General features: G+C 47.3%; 1 pseudogene; it reads right to left on the bottom strand.

Annotated features, from left to right (window-relative positions):
* LOC135568680 (3',5'-cyclic-AMP phosphodiesterase 4C-like) overlaps positions 1–17,500 on the bottom strand; it is a 27,359-nt pseudogene that overhangs the window by 2,986 nt on the left and 6,873 nt on the right.

Below are 17,500 nucleotides of genomic sequence, written 5' to 3'. Positions count from 1 at the left end.
GGAGACACCCCCCAGTGTTAAACATGTTCCTCATGACCTACAGAGAGGAGGAGACACCCCCCCCAGTGTTAAACATGTTCCTCAGGACCTACAGAGAGGAGGAGACACCCCCCCAGTGTTAAACATGTTCCTCAGGATCTACAGAGAGGAGACCCCCCCCCCAGTGTTAAACATGTTCCTCAGGATCTACAGAGAGGAAGGTGTTAAACATGTTCCTCCCCAGAGAGGAGACACCCCCAGTGTTAAACATGTTCCTCAGGACCTACAGAGAGGAGGAGACACCCCCCCCCCAGTGTTAAACATGTTCCTCAGGACCTACAGAGAGGAGACACCCCCCCCCCAGTGTTAAACATGTTCCTCAGGACCTACAGAGAGGAGGAGACACCCCCCCAGTGTTAAACATGTTCCTCAGGACCTACAGGAGAGGAGGAGACACCCCCCAGTGTTAAACATGTTCCTCAGGACCTACAGAGAGGAGACACCCCCCCCCAGTGTTAAACATGTTCCTCAGGACCTACAGAGAGGAGACCCCCCCCCAGTGTTAAACATGTTCCTCAGGACCTACAGAGAGGAGACACCCCCCCCCCCCAGTGTTAAACATGTTCCTCAGGATCTACAGAGAGGAGACCCCCCCCAGTGTTAAACATGTTCCTCAGGACCTACAGAGAGGAGACACCCATGTTCCCCTACAGAGAGGAGACCCCCCAGTGTTAAACATGTTCCTCAGGACCTACAGAGAGGAGGAGACACCCCCCCCCCCAGTGTTAAACATGTTCCTCAGGACCTACAGAGAGGAGACCCCCCCCCAGTGTTAAACATGTTCCTCAGGACCTACAGAGAGGAGACACCCCCCCAGTGTTAAACATGTTCCTCGGACCCACCCCCCCTGTCCTAGGTCTGAACTGATTCAACACAGCAGCCATGCTGTACTGTCCTGTTTTTTTTGTGCAAGTTCTCCCACTTAAAAATATGAGAGAGGCCTGTAATTTTCATCATAGGTACACTTCAACTATGACAGACAAAATGAGAAAAAAAATCCAGAAAATCACATTGTAGGATTTGTAATTAATTTATTTGCAAATTATGGTGGAAAATAAGTATTTGGTCACCTACAAACAAGCAAGATTTCTGGCTCTCACAGACCTGTAACTTCTTCTTTAAGAGGCTCCACTGTCCTCCACTCGTTACCTGTATTAATGGCACCTGTTTGAACTTGTTATCAGTATAAAAGACACCTGTCCACAACCTCAAACAGTCACACTCCAAACTCCACTATGGCCAAGACCAAAGAGCTGTCAAAGGACACCAGAAACAAAATGGTAGACCTGCACCAGGCTGGGAAGACTAAATCTGCAATAGGTAAGCAGCTTGGTTTGAAGAAATCAACTGTGGGAGCAATTATTAGGAAATGGAAGACATACAAGACCACTGATAATCTCCCTCGATCTGGGGCTCCGCACAAATTATCACAAGAACGGTGAGCAAAAATCCCAGAACCACACGGGGGGACCTAGTGAATGAGCTGCAGAGAGCTGGGACCAAAGCAATAAAGCCTACCATCAGTAACACACTACGCCGCCAGGGACTCAAATCCTGCAGTGCCAGACGTGTCCCCCTGCTTAAGCCAGTACATGTCCAGACCCGTCTGAAGTTTGCTAGAGAGCATTTGGATGATCCAGAAGAAGATTGGGAGAATGTCATATGGTCAGATCAAACCAAAATATAACTTTTTGGTAAAAACTCAACTCGTTGTGTTTGGAGGACAAAGAATGCTGAGTTGCATCCAAAGAACACCGTACCTACTGTGAAGCATGGGGGTGGAAACATCATGCTTTGGGGCTGTTTTTCTGCAAAGGGACCAGGACGACTGATCCGTGTAAAGGAAAGAATGAATGGGGCCATGTATCGTGATATTTTGAGTGAAAACCTCTTTCCATCAGCAAGGGCATTGAAGATGAAACGTGGCTAGGTCTTTCAGCATGACAATGATCCCAAACACACCGCCCATGCAACGAAGGAGTGGCTTCGTAAGAAGCTTTTCAAGGTCCTGGAGTGGCCTAGCCAGTCTCCAGATCTCAACCCCATAGAAAATCTTTGGAGGGTGTTGAAAGTCCGTGTTGCCCAGCAACAGCCCCAAAACATCACTGCTCTAGAGGAGATCTGCATGGAGGAATGGGCCAAAATACCAGCAACAGTGTGTGAAAACCTTGTGAAGACTTACAGAAAACGTTTGACCTCTGTCATTGCCAACAAAGGGTGTATAACAAAGTATTGAGATAAACTTTTGTTATTGACCAAATACTTATTTTCCACCATAATTTGCAAATAAATTAATTACAAATCCTACAATGTGATTTTCTGGATTTTTTTTCTTCTCATTTTGTCTGTCATAGTTGAAGTGTACCTATGATGAACATTACAGGCCTCTCTCATCTTTTTAAGTGGGAGAACTTGCACAATTGGTGGCTGACTAAATACTTTTTTTGCCCCACTGTAATGCAGTCAGAAGTTTTCCCCTGTACAGTCATGTATTTTCTGTAGGTATTAGTATAGTAGTAGTACCTGTAGAGTCATGTACTTAGTATCTGTATAGTCATGTATTTTCTGTAGGTATTAGTACAGTACCTGTATAGTCATGTATAGTAGTAGTACCTGTATAGTAGTAGTACCTGTATAGTAGTAGTACCTGTATAGTCATGTATAGTAGTAGTACCTGTATAGTCATGTATAGTAGTACCTGTATGCGTTCTGTATAGTAGTAGTACCTGTATAGTCATGTATAGTAGTAGTACCTGTATAGTCATGTATAGTAGTAGTACCTGTATAGTCATGTATAGTAGTAGTACCTGTATAGTCATGTATAGTAGTAGTACCTGTATAGTCATGTATAGTAGTACCTGTATGCGTTCTGTATAGTGGTCCAACAGCAGCACTCCTGAACTGGTCACCTTCTTAGTCTCCACCATGGTCTTCAGATCAGCTAGTAGAGTCATGTGTTTAGACATGTCTGTAGCTAACACCTAGAGGGAGGGAGGGAGGGAGGGAGGGAGGCAGGCAGACAGGGAGGCAGAAAGGCAGGCAGACAGACAGACAGACAGACAGACAGACAGACAGACAGACAGACAGACAGACAGACAGACAGACAGACAGACAGTGAGAGGAGGCAGTGAGAGGAGGAAGGGAGAGGAGGCAGTGAGAGGAGGAAGGGAGAGGAGAGAGAGATGAGACGAAGGTGTAAATATAAAGAAACTTTGTTTACTCCATGTGTAACTCTGTGTTGTTGTTTGTGTCGAACTGCTTTGCTTTATCTTGGCCAGGTCGCAATTGTAAATGAGAACTTGTTCTCAACTGGCCACCTGGTTAAATAAAGGTGAAATAAAAATATAAATAAATAAAAAACTGTTTAGTTGCAAAAATCACTGAAACGTTTACCTTTGACCCCTCCCACTCCTGCCCCTCCCACTCTTGTCTCCAAACCCTGCTGTGATTGGATGATGATGGATGCTGCCTGTGATGACAGGTCTCTCACCATATCGATGACCAGCTTGCGGAGGCTCTGTCGCTGTCTCTTGGTCAGGTTCTGGAAGATGTCACAGTTGTCCAGGTGGAGCAGCTTGAAGCCAACAGCCAAGTGATGGTTCTCTAACACTGACTCATCATTGTACATGAGAGCCAGCTCAGAGTCTGAGAGAGAGGGAGAGAGTACAGAGGGATAGAGAGAGAGGGGGAGGAGAGAGGGAGGAGAGAGAGAGAGAGAGAGAGAGAGAGAGAGAGAGGGAGGAGAGAGAGGGAGGAGAGAGGGATAGAGAGAGAGGGGGAGGAGAGAGAGAGAGGGAGGAGAGAGAGGGAGAGAGAGAGAGAGAGAGAGGGAGGAGAGAGAGGGAGGAGAGAGGGATAGAGAGAGAGGGGGAGGAGAGAGGGAGGAGAGAGTAGAGAGGGATAGAGAGAGAGGGAGGAGAGAGGGATATAGAGAGAGGGATAGAGAGAGAGGGAGGAGAGAGTAGAAAGGGAGGAGAGAGAGAGGGAGGAGAGAGTGATGGAGAGAGAGGGATAGAGAGAGAGAGGGGAGAGAGAGGGAGAGAGAGAGGGAGTAGAGGGAGAGAGGAGAGAGGGAGAGAGTAGAGAGGGATAGAGAGAGATGGAGAGAGAGAGGGATAGAGTAGAGAGAGGGAGAGAGAGACGGAGTAGAGAGAGATAGAGAGGGAGGGAGGAGAGAGTAGAGAGGGAGGGAGGAGAGAGTAGAGAGGGAGGGAGGGAGGAGAGAGTAGAGAGGGAGGGAGGAGAGGGGGATAGAGAGAGAGGGAGGAGAGAGTGATAGAGAGAGTGATAGAGAGAGTTAGAGAGAGTGATAGAGACGGAGTAGAGAGATAGAGAGAGAGGGAGGAGAGAGTGGTAGAGAGAGAGAGGGAGGAGAGAGTGATAGAGAGAGAGGGAGGAGAGAGTGGTAGAGAGAGAGAGGGAGGAGAGAGTGATAGAGAGAGAGACGGAGTAGAGAGATGGAGAGAGTGGTAGAGAGAGAGAGGGAGGAGAGAGTGATAGAGAGAGAGACGGAGTAGATAGAGAGTGAGAGTGTGAGCGGTTAGATGGTTAGAAACATGGGGAATGGAGGAGACAAGAGACCGAGAGAGGTGTGTGTGTGTAGACTGACTGGTGTTGATGAGGAACTGGTTAGACACTCCAGGGTGGTCCACATCATGGATGGCTGCAGCAAACAGAGCTGCTAGGATCTCCAGGTCTGTAAACACAGCCTGATGGAGAGACAGAGGGGGAGAGAGAGGGGGAGGGAGAGAGGGAGGGAGAGAGGGGGAGGGAGAGAGAGGGGGAGGGAGAAAGGAAGAGAGAGGGGGAGAGAGGGAGGGAGAGGGAGAGAGAGGGGGAGGGAGAGAGGGAAGGAGAGAGGGAAGGAGAGGGGAGGGGAGAGGGAGAGAGAGAGAGACAGAGAGAGAGGGGATGGGAGAGAGAGAGAGAGAGAGAGAGAGAGAGAGAGAGAGAGAGAGAGAGAGAGGGGGGATACAGAGACCGAGAGAGAGCGACAGAGAGAGAGCGACAGAGATACAGAGAGATACAGAGAGAGAGAGAGAGAGGGGGAGTTCAGGATTTTACAACTTGATGTTAGATGGTGGCAGGTAGCCTAGCTATAATTCCTGAAAGCAGTTTAAAGGTCAGGAGACACTGATGTATGGTTTGATTCTCTTTAAAAAGCCTCTACAAACTTCAGCTAGTGGTGGAGGGGCCACTAGCTAACCACTAATGGGAGTGATGGTATTATGGAGGGGCCACTAGCTAACCACTACTGGGAGTGATGGTATTATGGAGGGGCCACTAGCTAACCACTAATGGGAGTGATGGTATTATGGAGGGGCCACTAGCTAACCACTACTGGGAGTGATGGTATTATGAGGGGCCACTAGCTAACCACTAATGGGAGTTATGGTATTATGAGGGGCCACTAGCTAACCACTAATGGGAGTGATGGTATTATGGAGGGGCCACTAGCTAACCACTAATGGGAGAGATGGTATTATGGAGGGGCTACTAGCTAACCACTAATGGGAGTGATGGTATTATGGAGGGGCCACTAGCTAACTAGTAATGGGAGTGATGGTATTATGGAGGGGCCACTAGCTAACCACTAATGGGAGTGATGGTATTATGGAGGGGCCACTAGCTAACCACTAATGGGAGTGATGGTATTATGGAGGGGCCACTAGCTAACCACTACTGGGAGTGATGGTATTATGAAGGGGCCACTAGCTAACCACTACTGGGAGTGATGGTATTATGGAGGGGCCACTAGCTAACCACTACTGGGAGTGATGGTATTATGGAGGGGCCACTAGCTAACCACTACTGGGAGTGATGGTATTATGAGGGGCCACTAGCTAACCACTACTGGGAGTGATGGTATTATGAGGGGCCACTAGCTAACCACTACTGGGAGTGATGGTATTATGGAGGGACCACTAGCTAACCACTAATGGGAGTGATGGTATTATGGAGGGGCTACTAGCTAACCACTACTGGGAGTGATGGTATTATGAGGGGCCACTAGCTAACCACTAATGGGAGTGATGGTATTATGAAGGGGCCACTAGCTAACCACTACTGGGAGTGATGGTATTATGAGGGGCCACTAGCTAACCACTACTGGGAGTGATGGTATTATGGAGGGGCCACTAGCTAACCACTAATGGGAGTGATGGTATTATGAGGGGCCACTAGCTAACCACTAATGGGAGTTATGGTATTATGAGGGGCCACTAGCTAACCACTACTGGGAGTGATGGTAATTATGAGGGGCCACTAGCTAACCACTAATGGGAGTGATGGTATTATGAGGGGCCACTAGCTAACCACTAATGGGAGTTATGGTATTATGAGGGGCCACTAGCTAACCCCGAATGGGAGTGATGGTATTATGAGGGGCCACTAGCTAACCACTAATGGGAGTTATGGTATTATGGAGGGGCCACTAGCTAACCACTACTGGGAGTGATGGTATTATGAGGGGCTACTAGCTAACCACTACTCGGAGTGATGGTATTATGAGGGGCCACTAGCTAACCACTACTGGGAGTGATGGTATTATGGAGGGGCAACTAGCTAACCACTACTGGGAGTGATGGTATTATGAGGGGCCACTATTACTATATATATCACTGTATATGTTACTGTATATATTACTGTATATATTACAATATATATTACTATATATATTACTGTATATATTACTGTATATATTACTCTATAGATTACTGTATATATCATTGTATATATCACTGTATATATTACTGTATATATTACTGTATATATCACTGTATATATCACTGTATATATTACTCTATATATTACTGTATATATCACTGTATATATTACTCTATATATTACTGTTTAGATTACTGTATATATTACTGTATATATCACTGTATATATTACTGTATATATCACTGTATATATCACTGTATATATTACTGTTTAGATTACTGTATATATTACTGTATATATTACTGTATATATTACTGTTTAGATTACTGTATATATCACTGTATATATTACTGTATATATTACTGTATATATTACTGTATATATCACTGTATATATTACTGTTTAGATTACTGTATATATTACTGTATATATCACTGTATAGATTACTGTATAGATTACTGTATATATTACTGTATATATCACTGTATAGATTACTGTATAGTTTACTGTATATATTACTGTATATATCACTGTATAGATTACTGTATAGATTACTGTATATATTACTGTATATATCACTGTATAGATTACTATATATATTACTGTAGGTGGCTCACGTCTAGTGCGGGTGTGGAGAGGAGGACATGTGTGGACTGGCAGACGTCGGCGGCGTGCAGGCTGTTGTGGTAGGCCACGTTGCCATGGTAATGGTCTTCCAGGGTCATCACGTAGGTCACGAAGGTGTCGACGGGGATGCGGAACGTCTTTAGGAGATCACGTTCCTACAGGGGGACATGAGGGGTTAATACATACTGACACACACACATGCATGAACACACACACACACACACACACACACACACACACACACACACACACACACACTTGAATGAACACACACACACTCAGCACACAACATACCTACACACACACACACACACACACACACACACACACACACACACACACACACACACACACACACACACACACACACACACACTTGCATGAACACACACACACACACACTCAGCGCACAACATACCTACACACACACACACACACACACACACACACACACACGTCTGTTTCACTAGCCTTGTGGGAATCAAAATAACACATATGTCCTGGAAATTCAGTACTGAGAGAGACTTGGTCTTCAGCCAATCACCTTTATTAAATATCGACTAATTATCGCAATAATGAATTCGTGGAGCCCACCAGTCTGGCCTGTTGTGCCGAGAGCCCAACCTTTACAGACCATGTGGCCGTTGTTGGTGGTGGAAGAAGAGGAGGACCAATGCGCAGCGTGGAAAAGAGGAGGACCAATGCGCAGCGTGGAGAAGAGGAGGACCAATGCGCAGCGTGGAGAAGAGGAGGACCAATGCGCAGCGTGGAGAAGAGGAGGACCAATGCGCAGCGTGAAGAAGAGGAGGACCAATGCGCAGCGTGAAGAAGAGGAGGACCAATGCGCAGCGTGGAGAAGAGGAGGACCAATGCGCAGCGTGGAGAAGAGGAGGACCAATGCGCAGCGTGAAGAAGAGGAGGACCAATGCGCAGCGTGAAGAAGAGGAGGACCAATGCGCAGCGTGAAGAAGAGGAGGACCAATGCGCAGCGTGGAGAAGAGGAGGACCAATGCGCAGCGTGGAGAAGAGGAGGACCAATGCGCAGCGTGGGGAAGAGGAGGACCAATGCGCAGCGTGGAGAAGAGGAGGACCAATGCGCAGCGTGGGGAAGAGGAGGACCAATGCGCAGCGTGGAGAAGAGGAGGACCAGCGTGGTAAGTGTCCGTATTGATCGAACACTGAAACAAAACAATAAAGAGACAACAAGCGAAACGAAACAGTCCTGTACGGTGACATCCACAAAACAGAAAACAACAACCCACAACTCAAGGGTGATAAAAAGGCTGCCTAAGTATGGTTCTCAATCAGGGACAACGATAGACAGCTGCCTCTGATTGAGAACCATACCAGGTCCACAGCAATACCAAATCATAGAAAAAAGAACATAGACAAACCCACGCAACTCACGCCCTGACCATACTAAAACAAAGACATCACAAAAGAACTAAGGTCAGAACGTGACACCATGCTGTTCCTTATATACCCTAGTCAACATATAGATTGGGGGGCACCATAAGCCACTTCGGGCTCATCCTGTCTTTATCTGCCTCTGGCGTTATCTTAACCCCCGACCCCCGGCCTAATATCCCGGATGCCAGGATGTCAGAGGACCATTGAGTCCTTTTGTTCTACTCCTCTCTGTCTCAGCTAAAACACGCCCCATATCTGGTCTGTGGAACGCAGGCTCAATCAGACCGGAGACATACGTCTCACCTGCACCACTAAATCACAGACTGGAACGTCGTCGTTTGGTTTTTATCACCGTGACATCAGTCAATTGTCAGCTTCAAACTATCTCTAGTAAAACCCCTGTCCTCGACACCCAGACTATCTGCAGGGTGCTAGAGTGGACACCCAGACTAGCTGCAGGTAGAGTAGACACCCAGACTAGCTGCAGGTAGAGTGGACACCCAGACTAGCTGCAGGTAGAGTGGACACCCAGACTAGCTGCAGGTAGAGTGGACACCCAGACTAGCTGCAGGGAGCTAGAGTGGACACCCAGACTAGCTGCAGGGAGCTAGAGTGGACACCCAGACTAGCTGCAGGTAGAGTTGACACCCAGATTAGCTGCAGGTAGAGTGGACACCCAGACTAGCTGCAGGTAGAGTGGACACCTAGACTAGCTGCAGGTAGAGTGGACACCCAGACTAGCTGCAGGTAGAGTGGACACCTAGACTAGCTGCAGGGAGCTAGACGGGACACCCAGACTAGCTGCAGGGAGCTAGAATGGACACCCAGACTAGCTGCAGGGAGCTAGACGGGACACCCAGACTAGCTGCAGGGAGCTAGACGGGACACCCAGAATAGCTGCAGGGAGCTAGACGGGACACCCAGACTAGCTGCAGGTAGAGTGGACACCCAGACTAGCTGCAGGGAGCTAGACGGGACACCCAGACTAGCTGCAGGGAGCTAGAGTGGACACCCAGACTAGCTGCAGGGAGCTAGAGTGGACACCCAGACTAGCTGCAGGTAGAGTGGACACCCAGACTAGCTGCCGGAAGCTAGAGTGGACACCCAGACTAGCTGCAGGGAGCTAGAGTGGACACCCAGACTAGCTGCAGGTAGAGTGGACACCCAGACTAGCTGCAGGGAGCTAGAGTGGACACCCAGACTAGCTGCAGGTAGAGTGGACACCCAGACTAGCTGCCGGAAGCTAGAGTGGACACCCAGACTAGCTGCCGGAAGCTAGAGTGGACACCCAGACTAGCTGCCGGAAGCTAGAGTGGACACCCAGACTAGCTGCCGGAAGCTAGAGTGGACACCCAGACTAGCTGCCGGAAGCTAGAGTGGACACCCAGACTAGCTGCAGGTAGAGTGGACACCCAGACTAGCTGCAGGTAGAGTGGACACCCAGACTAGCTACAGGAAGAGTGGACACCCAGACTAGACACCCTACACACACATCACAAAGCACCAACACACACATCACCTACACACACACACATCACAAAGCACCTACACACACACACACACACACATCACAAAGCACCTACACACACATCACAAAGCACCTACACACACATCACAAAGCACCTTCACACACACACATCAGAAAGCACCATAAAACTAAACCTAAACCCTAAAACTAAACTTAACCCTAAAACCAAACCTAACCCTAAATCCAAACCTAACCCTTAAAACTAACCACTAAAGCTAAACCTAACCCTAACACTAAACCATAAAACTAAACCCTAAAACTAAACCTAACCCTAACCCTAAAACTAAACCTAACCCTTAAAAACTAACCTCTAAAACTAAACCTGACCCTAAACCCTGAAACTAAACCTAACCCCTAAAACTAAACCTAACCCCTAAAACTAGACCTAACCCCTAAAACTAAACCTAACCCTAAAACTAAACCTAACCCCTAAAACTAAACCTAACCCTAAAACCAAACCTAACTCCTAAAACTAAACCTAACCCCTAAAACTAAACCTAACCCTAAAACTAAACCTAACCCCTAAAACTAAACCTAACCCTAAAACCAAACCTAACCCCTAAAACTAAACCTAACCCCTAAAACTAAACCTAACCATACAACTAAACCTAACCCTAAAACTAAACCTAACCCCTAAAACTAAACCTAACCCCTAAAACTAAACCTAAACCCTAAAACTAAACCTAACCCTAAAACTAAACCTAACCCTAAAACTAAACCTAACCCCAAAACTAAACCTAACCCCTAAAACTAAACCTAACCCCTAAAACTAAACCTAACCCCTAAAACTAAACCTAACCCTAAAACTAAACCTAACCCCTAAAACTAAACCTAACCCTACAACTAAACCTAACCCTAACACTAAACCTAAACCCTAAAACTAAACCTAACCCTAAAACTAAACCTAACCCCTAACCCTAAAACTAAACCTAACCCCTAAAACTAAACCTAACCCCTAACCCTAAAACTAAACCTAACCCCTAAAACTAAACCTAACCCCTAAAACTAAACCCCACACCGCGTGTCTAACTCCAGGTACCTGGAAGATGGCGTACATGATGCAGCTGAGAGGCCTGCTGTTGGAGAACTCTGACACTCTGAAGATGTTGAAACTCCACTTGTCCAGGTCCTCTAGCTCCTACACACACACACACACACACACACACACACATACACACATACACACACACACACACACACACACAGGCACACACACACACACAGGCAGACACACACACAGGCAGGCACACACACAGGGCAGGCAAACACACACACACGCAGACACACACATACGCAAGCAGGCACACACAAAGAGAGAGTGTGAAGCCTTGAGTGAGGTAATGAGCTGAGTCTAATAACCTTGACTGATTGACTGAGAAGGTATTTGTGTATGTACAGTTGTGGCCAAAGGTTTTGAGAATGACACAAATATACATTTTCACAAAGTCTGCTGCCTCAGTTTGTATGATGGCAATTTGCATATACTCCAGAATGTTATGAAGAGTGATCAGATGAATCGCAACTAATTGCAAAGTCCCTCTTTGCCATGCAAATGAACTGAATCGTAAAAAAACATTTCCACTGCAGTTCAGCCCTGCCACCAAAGGACCAGCTGACATCATGTCTCTGATTCTCTCGTCACAGGTGTGAGTGTTGACGAGGACAAGGCTGGAGATCACTCTGTCATGCTGATTGAGTTCGAATAACAGACTGGAAGCTTCAAAAGTAGGGTGGTGCTTGGAATCATTGTTCATCCTCTGTCAACCATGGTTACCTGCAAGGAAACACGTGCCGTCATCATTGCTTTGCACAAAAAGGGCTTCACAGGCAAGGATATTGCTGCCAGTAAGATTGCACCTAAATCAACCATTTATCGGAACATCAATAACTTCAAGGAGAGCGGTTCAATTGTTGTGAAGAAGGCTTCAGGGCGCCCAAGAAAGTCCAGCAAGCGCCAGGACCGTCTCCTAAAGTTGATTCAACTGCGGGATCGAGGCACCAACAGTACAGAGCTTGCTCAGGAATGGCAGCAGGCAGGTGTGAGTGCATCTGCACGCACAGTGAGGCGAAGACTTTTGGAGGATGGCCTGGTGTCAAGAAGGGCAGCAAAGCAGCCACTTCTCTCCATGAAAAACATCAGGGACAGACTGATTGTCACGCCCTGACCTTAGTTATCTTTGTTTTCTTTATTATTTTGGTTCGGTCAGGGTGTGACAAGGGTGGTATGTGTGTTTTTGGCTTGTCTAGGGTTTTTGTACTTCTATGGGGGTTTTGGTATTGTCTAGGTATATTTGTAGGTCTATAGTGTTTTTGTCTTGTCTAGGGGTTTTGGTATTGTCTAGGTATATTTGTAGGTCTATGGTGTGTTGGTATTGTCTAGGTATATTTGTAGGTCTATGGGGGTTTTGGTATTGTCTAGGTATATTTGTAGGTCTATGGTGTTTTGGTATTGTCTAGGTATATTTGTAGGTCTATGGTGTTTTTCTTGTCTAGGGTTTTTGTACTTCTATGGGGGTTTTGGTATTGTCTAGGTATATTTGTAGGTCTATGGTGTTTTTGTCTTGTCTAGGGTTTTTGTACTTCTATTGGGGTTTTGGTATTGTCTAGGTATATTTGTAGGTCTATGGTGGCCTGAATTGGTTCCCAATCAGAGACCACTGTTCATCGTTGTGGTCAGGGTGTCGTTGTCTCTGATTGGGGATCCTATTTAGGTTGCCATTTTCCATGTTGGTTTTGTGGGTTATTGTTCTATGTTTAGTTGCCTGTTTCACACTAGTCATATTGAGCTGCATTCGTTTATAAAATAGAATGTAGGCTTATCACGCTGCGCCTTGGTCTCCTCCTTATGACGACCGTGACACTGATATTCTGCCAAAGGTACAGGGATTGGACTCCTGAGGACTGGGGTAAAGTCATTTTCTCTGATGAATCCCCTTTCCGATTGTTTGGGATTCGGGAAAAAGCTTGTCCGGAGAAGACAAGGTGAGCGCTACCATCAGTCCTGTGTCATGCCAACAGTAAAGCATCCTGAGACCATTCATGTGTGGGGTTGCTTCTCAGCCAAGGGAGTGGGCTCACTAACAATTTTGCCTAAGAACACAGCCATCAATAAAGAATGGTACCAACACATCCTCCGAGAGCAACTTCTCCCAACCATCCAGGAACAGTTCGGTGACGAACAATGCCTTTTCCAGCATGATGGAGCACCTTGCCATATAAGGCAAAAGTGATAACTAAGTGGCTCGGGTAACAAAACATCAATATTTTGGGTCCATGGCCAGGAAACTCCCCAGACCTTAATCCTATTGAGAACTTGTGGTCAATCATCAAGAGGCGGGTGGACAAACAAAACCCCACAAATTCTGACAAAATCCAAGCATTGATTATGCAAGAATGGGCTGCCATCAGTCAGGATGTGGCCCAGAAGTTAATTGACAGCATTCCAGGGCGGATTGCAGAGGTCTTGAAAAATAAGGGTCAACACTGCAAATATTGACTCTTTGCATCAACTTCATGTAATTGTCAATAAAAGCCTTTGACACTTATGAAATGCTTGTAATTATACTTCAGTATTCCATAGTAACATCTGACAAAAATATCTAAAGACACTGAGGCAGCAGACTTTGTGGAAATGTATATTTGTGTCATTCTCAACTTTTGGCCACGACTGTATGTGTGTGTACGTACGTGTTATGGTGCGTGTGTGTGTGTGTGTGTGTGTGTGTGTGTGTGTGTGTGTGTGTGTGTGTGTGTGTGTGTGTGTGTGTGTGTGTGTGTGTGTGTGTGTGTGTGTGTGTGTGTGTGTGTGTGTGTGTGTGTGTATGCATATGAGCGAGCCTTGCATACTTTACCCTGGCAAGCTGGTCCTCCTGTTCAGTGTTGACTCCGAAGCGCGGGACAGAAGAGGGGGACAGAGTGGAGCTGTGGGACAGATTCCTCACTCCGCTAATCTGACTCATAGACTTCTCCTTTAGACGAGGGGACGGCAGCTCCACCTCGTTGGGCTGGTCTAGGGGATAGAGACACACATAGACTCCTCCTCATTGGGCTGGTCTAGGGGATAGAGACACACATAGACTCCTCCTCATTGGGCTGATCTAGGGGATAGAGACACACATAGACTCCTCCTCATTGGGCTGGTCTAGGGGATAGAGACACACATAGACTCCTCCTCATTGGGCTGATCTAGGGGATAGAGACACACATAGACTCCTCCTCATTGGGCTGATCTAGGGGATAGAGACACACATAGACTCCTCCTCATTGGGCTGGTCTAGGGGATAGAGACACACATAGACTCCTCCTCATTGGGCTGATCTAGGGGATAGAGACACACATAGACTCCTCCTCATTGGGCTGATCTAGGGGATAGAGACACACATAGACTCCTCCTCATTGGGCTGGTCTAGGGGATAGAGACACACATAGACTCCTCCTCATTGGGCTGGTCTAGGGGATAGAGACACACATAGACTCCTCCTCATTGGGCTGATCTAGGGGATAGAGACACACATAGACTCCTCCTCATTGGGCTGGTCTAGGGATAGAGACACACATAGACTCCTCCTCATTGGGCTGGTCTAGGGGATAGAGACACACATAGACTCCTCCTCATTGGGCTGATCTAGGGGATAGAGACACACATAGACTCCTCCTCATTGGGCTGGTCTAGTGGATAGAGACACACATAGACTCATCCTTTAGACGAGGGGATGGCAGCTCCACCTCGTTGGGCTGGTCTATGGGATAGAGACACACATAGACTCCTCCTCATTGGGCTGGTCTAGGGGATAGAGACATATAGACTTCTCCTTTAGACGAGGGGACACCAGCTCTACCTCGTTGGGCTGGTCTAGGGGATAGAGACACACATAGACTCCTTTAGATTAGGGGACGACAGCTCCACCTCGTTGGGCTGGTCTAGGGGATAGAGACACACATAGACTCCTTTAGATTAGGGGACGACAGCTCCACCTCGTTGGGCTGGTCTAGGGGATAGAGACACACATAGACTCCTCCTCATTGGGCTGGTCTAGGGGATAGAGACATATAGACTTCTCCTTTAGACGAGGGGACACCAGCTCTACCTCGTTGGGCTGGTCTAGGGGATAGAGACACACATAGACTCCTTTAGATTAGGGGACGACAGCTCCACCTCGTTGGGCTGGTCTAGGGGATAGAGACACACATAGACTCCACCTCATTGGGCTGGTCTAGGGGATAGAGACACACATAGACTCCACCTCGTTGGGCTGGTCTAGGGGATAGAGACACACATAGACTCCTCCTCATTGGGCTGGTCTAGGGGATAGAGACACACATAGACTCCTCCTCATTGGGCTGGTCTAGGGGATAGAGACACACATAGACTACTCCTTTAGATTAGGGGACGACAGCTCCACCTCGTTGGGCTGGTCTAGGGGATAGAGACACACATAGACTCCTCCTTTAGATTAGGGGACGACAGCTCCACCTCGTTGGGCTGGTCTAGGGGATAGAGACACACATAGACTACTCCTTTAGATTAGGGGACGACAGCTCCACCTCGTTGGGCTGGTCTAGGGGATAGAGACACACATAGACTCCTCGTTTAGATTAGGGGACGACAGCTCCACCTCGTTGGGCTGGTCTAGAGGATAGAGACACACATAGACTCCTCGTTTAGATTAGGGGACGACAGCTCCATCTCGTTGGGCTGGTCTAGAGGATAGAGACACACATAGACTCCTCGTTTAGATTAGGGGACGACAGCTCCACCTCGTTGGGCTGGTCTAGGGGATAGAGACACACATAGACTCCTCGTTTAGATTAGGGGACGACAGCTCCACCTCGTTGGGCTGGTCTAGAGGATAGAGACACACATAGACTTCTCCTTTAGATTAGGGGACGACAGCTCCACCTCGTTGGGCTGGTCTAGGGGATAGAGACACACATAGACTACTCCTTTAGATTAGGGGACGACAGCTCCATCTCGTTGGGCTGGTCTAGAGGATAGAGACACACATAGACTTCTCCTTTAGATTAGGGGACGACAGCTCCACCTCGTTGGGCTGGTCTAGGGGATAGAGACACACATAGACTTCTCCTTTAGATTAGGGGACGACAGCTCCACCTCGTTGGGCTGGTCTAGGGGATAGAGACACACATAGACTACTCCTTTAGATTAGGGGACGACAGCTCCACCTCGTTGGGCTGGTCTAGGGGATAGAGACACACATAGACTACTCCTTTAGATTAGGGGACGACAGCTCCACCTCGTTGGGCTGGTCTAGGGGATAGAGACACACATGTTATACACACAAACTAGCGCAGGCAGACTGATATACCCAGGACACAGAAATGTACGGGCGGCCAAGTACAGGTAGACAGGTATAGTGTTGTAGAATATAGACAGGTATGAACAGACAGACAGGTAAATACACAGACAGGTAATAACAGACAGACAGGTATGACCAGACAGACAGGTAAATACACAGACAGGTATTAACAGACAGACAGGTATGACCAGACAGACAGGTAAATACACAGACAGGTATGAACAGACAGACAGGTAAATACACAGACAGGTATGAACAGACAGACAGGTATGACCAGATAGACAGGTATTAACAGACAGACAGGTATGAACAGACAGACAGGTATTAACAGACAGACAGGTATGAACAAATAGACAGGTATGAACAGACAGACAGGTATGAACAGACAGACAGACAGACAGGTATGAACAGACAGACAGGTATTAACAGACAGACAGGTATGACCAGACAGACAGGTATGAACAGACAAACAGGTATGAGCAGACAGGTTACTTCAGGTACGTACAGGTAACTACAGGCATATCCAGGTAGGTGTACTCACCCATGAACGTGCTGGAGATGTACTCAGACACCTGGTTACCCGAACGACTCATCTCTGATAGGTGAGACAGCTCCCTGTTTAACATCCTCTTAAACTGAGAGAGGGAGGGAGGGAGGGAGGGAGGGAGGGAGGGAGGGAGGGAGGGAGGGAGAAAAGGGGGGGGGGGAGAAAAGGGGGGAGCAGTTTGAGGATGTTTTACTGTAGGGTTAGTCAGTTCACTGCTCATAAGTGTTGAAGCTGTGGTGAGATTATAATGTTGTGTAGTAGTTACATCATGGTTGTGTTGTGATTATATCATGGTTGTGTAGTAGTTATATCATGGTTGTGTTGTGGTTTCATCATGGTTGTGTTGTGGTTATATCATGGTTGTGT

The sequence above is a fragment of the Oncorhynchus nerka genome, unplaced genomic scaffold, assembly GCF_034236695.1.
Source record: "Oncorhynchus nerka isolate Pitt River unplaced genomic scaffold, Oner_Uvic_2.0 unplaced_scaffold_1439, whole genome shotgun sequence".
Classification (NCBI taxonomy): domain Eukaryota; kingdom Metazoa; phylum Chordata; class Actinopteri; order Salmoniformes; family Salmonidae; genus Oncorhynchus; species Oncorhynchus nerka.
The sequence above is the reverse complement of the archived record's forward strand: the minus strand, read 5'-3'. Positions and strand labels throughout refer to the sequence as shown.